The sequence below is a fragment of the Trachymyrmex septentrionalis genome, unplaced genomic scaffold, assembly GCF_001594115.1.
Source record: "Trachymyrmex septentrionalis isolate Tsep2-gDNA-1 unplaced genomic scaffold, Tsep1.0 scaffold52, whole genome shotgun sequence".
Lineage (NCBI taxonomy): Eukaryota > Metazoa > Arthropoda > Insecta > Hymenoptera > Formicidae > Trachymyrmex > Trachymyrmex septentrionalis.
This window is the reverse complement of record NW_017305694.1, coordinates 39153-46708: the sequence shown is the minus strand read 5'-3', so window position 1 is coordinate 46708 and position 7556 is coordinate 39153.

The following is a 7556-nucleotide window of genomic DNA, read 5'->3' as shown; positions in this document are numbered from 1 at the left end:
TATTTACGTATTCGGGAATTTAGAAAAATAATTTTTTTTCTCTCTTTATATAAATGGTTTCTCACACAAATATTGTTTTCTTTCTCTCGTTTAAGCTATTACTTTAGTAACACAGCTTAACGTAAATATAGAAAATATCTATGATAGTTTATGTCTTTCGATAGAACTGTGATCGCGGTCATATTTTCGGTCGCGACTTGATTTCCCTCTCGATTCGACTACACGCGTAAAGAGAGCGGGACACGAATTTGAAATAAATACACGAAGAAATGTTCGTAATAACGCTCAACGTCCCCTAGTAGTACTGTTACTTTATTGCCTACTGCAGCAGTAACAGAAGCAAACGCTCGACATTTTACGAGCATTCGCAGCGTAATATTCGCCTCGACCTATAGGATCTAGTACGCGATCGCGGTGGATACGAAAATTATTGGCACGTTTTTCATCTACGTTCTATTTTTTTTCCTTCCTAAATTTTTCTCTCAGAAACATATAGCTGTGAACTAGACTGATTCGGAAGGAACGTTCGAGCGTAATTGTTTTATTCAAACTGGATAATGGAAAACCAGTTTGAACTATATTCTTGATTAAATTAATTTGAAAAATAGGATTTACGTGGATAGATTTACAATTAAAAATTTCTATGTATGTATGTGTGTGTGTGTGTGTGTGTGTGTGTGTGTTATACAGTATATTGAACAATATATATATATAACAAAATATTGTACACAGTATTTTGAATACTGTTGATTGGAAAAGTTATTGACGAACGTTAATCAATGAACGTAAATCTTTGCTTAGTGAGGAGATAAAGAAGAACTTTAGAGATTTATAATAGATAAATATAGTTAAATATCCAATATTATATAATAAATATATTTACGCAATATTTCATGATGATGACAATCAAATTGAACCTTCCGATGGTTGTAACTTCATGCTGAAAGTGATTTTGATCTTCGCATCGGTTACAAGAGGTTATCAATACTTTATGATATATTGTAAGCGATATGATCGACGAGCATCGAGCTCAACAACATATCGAGCCGAGAAACGACACTGAGAGCAGCAAAATATTTTCATATATTGATTCAGAACAACGAACTCCTTCCGAGTTGTTTACTTTTAGTGGCGCGCATACAATTTTTCCGCACCAACTTCAACGTGAGTATTTTTGATCGCCGCGATATCTATTTAATAATTTACGATTCCACGGGTGTCTCCGCATGCACGAAATGTAATGTTCGAAGTGAGAGATTTCCGGTAAGGGCGACGCTCGATGTGTTCGATACAACATACTTTCGAAATGTACATATATACACACACACACACACACACACACACACACTTTCTATATATTCAATTTGAAATACAGTCGCTATGTTTCGTATATCTTCGAAAATGCGAGGCTTACCGTTATCTTATATCTAAAGAATTCCTGAAGCTTTAGATATTCCAATGGAATTCAACGGGGATGATCATCGGGAATATCGAAATAACGTTGCGGACAGAGGATGATACCAACATTTTTATAAGTCAACTTTATTTGCGAGTTAAACTTTATTCGCAGGCACCTCCCGTTCCTTGTTTCATATTTCAAGAACTTTTAATGCAGGACGATAAAGTTCCTGTCCATTTCGTTGAAGTAGCGTATGTATTATTTGAGACGTATCCCGCAGATATTGCAACGTTAGCTAACAGACTTTTCTCTCTCTCTCTCTCTCTCTCTCTCTCTCTCTCTCTCTCTCTCTCTCTCTCTTCACACGTACTATCCGAATAAGTAGATTGTAAAATATATTCAGGGAATATTTGCTACGAAACGTACTTTTAATTTGCATTGCATCTTTAATTTCGAATAATGCAAAGCTAAATTTATATGCAAATTTAAACATATAAAACTATCAGAAGATGTTAAACAATTTAAAAATGCTCCTAGCTGTTGTACATGCATACATATGTGCACATAATTGAAGCCCATATTAATAATCGCGTTCCCGCTGAAAAAACTCTGCTAAAATTAATCTTTAAACATGACTCAAATGTATAAATAAATATTGGTGCTGATCAGTCCACAAAAATGCAAGTATAATAAGAGCTCTTTTATTGAGGAAAGAACAGAATACATATATTCGGGGTGATTTCATTTTACAAGGCATTAATTATTTCGAGACGGCAACAATTTGGCGTTGGCGTGCGGTTTTATATTTAGAAGCCGTACAAAATTATACCGATGACGTATTGATATTTGTTCGAAACGGAATCGTTATAGTTATTTAGAACGTTACAATTATTTCATAATAATATCGTTGAATATTTTGAATCAAAGCTACACTGGCTTGCTTGCTTCGGTATTTATTTGTTTTTATACGCGAGGACGCCGCGTACTATTATTTGCGGGACGAGACTCAAGCCAGTAAGTAGTGGCGCGTGCCGTTCTACGTGTCGCTACGTATTAAATTGTATCTAGAACATACTAAACGCGATTATTTTCAACAAATAATTAGTTCGCACGCATTCATTATTAGATTAATTGGTAATTGTTGAGTTTAGGGGCCTCACCTCCGATCTTGATAAAATTAGTCTTATTCGACGCGTTTTTGGATAAAATCAACGAATCTGGCAAATAAAATGTCGCTCTGTCCTACGGACTGAGATATTAATTATTAAGTTGACAAATATTCATTTTCGGGTTAGAAAATCTGTAATATAGAGGGACATAAAATCATGTAAGTGAAGATTTTTTTGCTTCAATTATACAAATTCTCGATTTTAAAAACAAATTTTCTGCTTTAAAAACAATTCTTTGCTTTAAAAAAAAAATGATAATTATTTAGAATACGAGTCCCCCCTAGAATCTTAAAAATGTACTCATTCGACGCGTTTTCACTCAAAACGAAAGAATCTGGCAAAAAAATGCGACGGTCGGCCTCCGAGTTATTAAGTTAGCCGAGTTATTAAGTCGAGTTATTAAGCGTTAAAGTTCGAGATTTTAGGGATCAAGATATCTCTCATTCCGGCTTTCGATACAGCTCTATGTGTACATTCTGCTTTAATTATGCAAATTCACTATTTTAAAAACACAAACTCGATACTTAAAAAATTCACTGCTTTAAAAACACTAATTCATTACTTTAAAAAGAAAAATTAACTTTTAATTTTCACACAAATATTCTTTGCATTAGCAGCGAATTTGTATTTTTGAAGCAGTAAATTAGTGTTTTTAAAGCAGTGAATTTGTGTTTATAAAGCAGAGAATTTGTGTAACTCTCTATGCCATTGATGTGACAGATTTCCTAACAGGAATACCTGTCAACTTCGACAATTAATATCTCGGTTCGTGGGACAGAACGACACTTTTTTCGCCAGTTTCGTTCATGCAAAAACGCGTCGAATGAGATTAATTTTAATTTAATTTTCAAGATCGGAGATGAGGTCCCTAAACTCAACAATTACCGATTAATTAATTTCTGTGATTAACAATTATAAATGCAGTTTGTTTAAGGCATTTCGCATAATTAATTCAGTTTACGAAATTGAAACAATAGGAGATATGAATTACTATTTTTTATGAATATTTCTACGCATGTAATATAAACATTTTTTGGTGTTTTTATTGCGTACGAAATTAGTGAGTGTTAACGAATCATATAGTTTCGTATTTTTTTTGTGTTATTTTCGCGATTGCGTTTTAATGGGATTTCATCGCAATGTACGATAGCAATGTGCGCGATAATATCGGGAATGCTGCAAAGTGCGGGTATACTATTCTAACAATTAATATGCACGATGGTAATTAACCGTTTTCGGAAGTGTTGTGTTGTACGATAACTCAAAAGAGAAGGAGGAGGCTCGGATCATAATGTTCACATTTCAAAGGTAATGCATATTTAAGACGTGATATTCAAATATTTTGTATATATTTATATACAAAGTATATCACGTCATATATTTATGTAAAGTAAGACAGAATAATTTATAAAATTTACGAGAGAAAATTGATAATTTTCGTTGTATTATTTAATTCTCTTCTAAATATTTTTTTAATGGAATTTTGGATATGTATCTAGTTTTTCCATATGTTTTTAAAATTAGATATTAGAAGAAAATAAAGGAACTGTGGCATCTAAAGGAAATTTATTACTCTGGAACAGTTATTCAAGTTTAAAGGGATATAAATATGGAAATAGAAACTATAAACATTCTTCTGTCATTACGTATCCTCATATTGAACAGATTTTCATGTAATAAAATTGTATTTGGCAAAAAGGAAAAAACGAAAAAGCGAAAAAATTTCTCGCGCGCCGGGTAATTGTGCGCAAAGCAAAAGTCGTAGGAAATGAATGAATTATAGTTGACAAAGAAATCAGAAAATATTACAATATAAATATATATTAAATATATATTATATACATTAAACAAAAATACAAAACTATAATAATAATGTACATAGACTTTGGCAAAATGAAATGGCAAAATAATAGTGTAAAGAAGAAACGGAAAAATTAGTGCTAGTATATGGAAGATGGGTAATTATGCGCATTTCAAAACGCAGTTACCTGACTCGATATGAAATACGATTACTTCAACACTTCCTAATCAAACTCAATAAATAACAGCTCAAAAGACGCACGTAATAATGTACTTTAATAACGTATGCAACTTTAAACAAACAAATTAAAAATACGGACTTACCACCTTATTTTCTGAATGCTAAAATAGCAAGAAAAGATGTGATTTCACTTTTTTGTATTTCTCTGATTAGCAAAACGTATTTACGTCGTAAATACATTTTGCTTTTGTTTATCTTAAATTATATCTTAAGAGGACGACCTCCTGCGTAAAAATTTCACCACGGTGATGTCTTCATCTGTTGGAAAAGTACCAAACCAGGATGCTCACAATTACCCGCTGCGCACAGTTCCCCCACTTTCCCCTACAGGTTGAGGGGTTACATAAAAATAATTTAGAGATTTGTTTATACATGTTTTAAATTCAAATAAAGAGGAAAAAAAAATATTTTACTATCAATAACACATTTCAAGTTTATTTAATGGAACATGCTGACACATTACATGCATACATTTTTATAAATTAAATATACTTTTAATAAATAAGCCAGTTTTATATTTTTATTTTTTATAGCTCTTATTTATTCTTATTTATTGACAATTTAATTTTATAACGAATAATAAAATAATGTTTACCAAGACATGAGATCTAACAAGCATTACCTTATAATCGATTCTTAATGAAAAATTTAATTACAATACAATATATTCATGATTTCATCTGATAGTCTTAAAACAGTATAACATTATAAAACAGTATAATTCTAATACTCTTTTTATTTGCCAATATTAAACGAATATTAAGATTATATACCCAAGCCAATTTAAAAAAATTTGATAAAAAATATTCAATAAATTACGGAATATAATTGTACGTTAAATAATTTTGTTTAAAATCGATTACCAATATGTGATTGATATACAAGCCAGCTTTTCAAAGTTATGCACCTGCAAAATTGTTATCGAAATAACTAATGCTTTATAAATTAAAATCACGCCAAATATATTGTATTTTTTACATTTTAATATGACGTCCGTATAATTGCTTTAAATACGAACCTTGTAACTATTTCAATATCTTGTATGCTTAAACTTAAATATTCAACAAATGTTATTCAACAAATCAGCAAACGTATTAGTTTGTTTCAACATTATACGGATAAATGAGTGTTTGCTAAAATTGCATTCCGTTGCAGTCATTGCAGCGACCAGGTCCGTAAATAACCCATAGTTGTTGTCGGATGTGTGCAAGAAATTTGTAAAACGAACGTGTCGATTTGTCATTTTCATCCGGCGTTGCTTAATCGTGTTCCTCGTCTTTCCGTAAGCCATGTCGATTACCTGCATGGCGCATTTGCCTTTAATCTGCTTCACTCAGTCATTTCCGACATTCGCTAACTATTCATCAACGCTTTCGCCCATTTTTCTGAATGAAAACTAAAAATATTTTCACGATACGATGACATACATCCTTTAATATTTAATCCTTTCTCTCGAAAAGAGCAGATAAAAAATGAATTATTTGTTTTTATTTTTACATGGAAAGGACGTGTTATATTTTGAAATATATAAAAATTTAACTTATAGTATAGATCTAAAAATAATTGTGTTGGGCCAAAATAATTATATAGAATTCTCGAACTGATTATTAGAGTATCAAAATGGTTTGCATTGCAAACATTACTCATCATGTTTGAGTTTCCTACATATTATACTTTGATAATACAATAAAATGATTTTCAGATCTGAATCTATCACTGAGAGAAAAATGGCAAAGTACAACGAAGCAAATGTTACTTTATGACATTTTCTTCAATATTTATTCGCTGTAACCGAATTTGGTTGTAATAACAAAATATATATTTTTTTGAAATATATCTCACTTTTTTTATTATTTGTAAAAAAATTTCGTTTAATTCTAACTTTCTTCTGAAAAAATAAATTTACTTGAGATAAATGTTTTTGTATAGCAATTAAATATCTAGTTATAATTAATTGATCTTCATAAACAAATAAATATTTATTTCTGCAAAATGCATTTATTTCTCAAAAACAAATCTTCGTTTGGCTCAAAAAATTCCTTCTCTGACTAGCATTGCATCATACAATGTGATGGACTAAGGGTTCAGGTTGTTCTGTGTACGCAATATTTTTATGATACAATTATTGTAAGTGTAATGCTTTTATTATATAATTATTAATGTTTTTGTTTCTTAGATAAGAGTCACCCGTTGTAAGCATAAGACAACTATACTATCGCAAGTGTCACGCGTCGAGCATATCTTAATACGCGTAATAATACTTCTTATATAGAATGTTCCACCGAAACGTGTGACACCAGACATAGAATTGGCACCGGTACTTGTAATTCGGAGCTCAAGTCCTCGAGTTATATTTGATTTGTATATACAATAATAATTAATTCATTACTCCGATTATTTCGGCCGTTCGTGCCATTCGCCATAAAATATTACTAATAGCAACTATTTAGAAATATTTTCAGATAAATATTGATTTCAGTGATATACGTATGTGTGTATTTTTACGTTTATATTCATTTATTCGATATATAATACTTCTTGAGCGTTAGATAGTTCTCTTAGAATGTTATTTATTCGTTAGAAATATCTCATTTTACAATTTTACAAAAATTCAAAGAAATTTTGTATTTGCAACTAAATAATTCATATCAAGGAAGTGAATCTTTATTTGGAATTAATAATACTTATTTTGAAAATAAAATAGATAGATTATTTGCTACAAATAAATATTTATTTTGACCATTTTTCAATAAGGGATTTCAGAGAAATAAATTTCATATCTCACAAATAAATTTTCAAGTACTTTTTTCTCAGTATAGCTGGATTGTTAGATATTTCTATCAATTTTTTCCGTGTAATGGAATTAAACTACTAATTTTTTATTTAATATTTAATATTTAATATTTAATATTTAATATTTATTATTTATTTAATATTTTGTAATTTA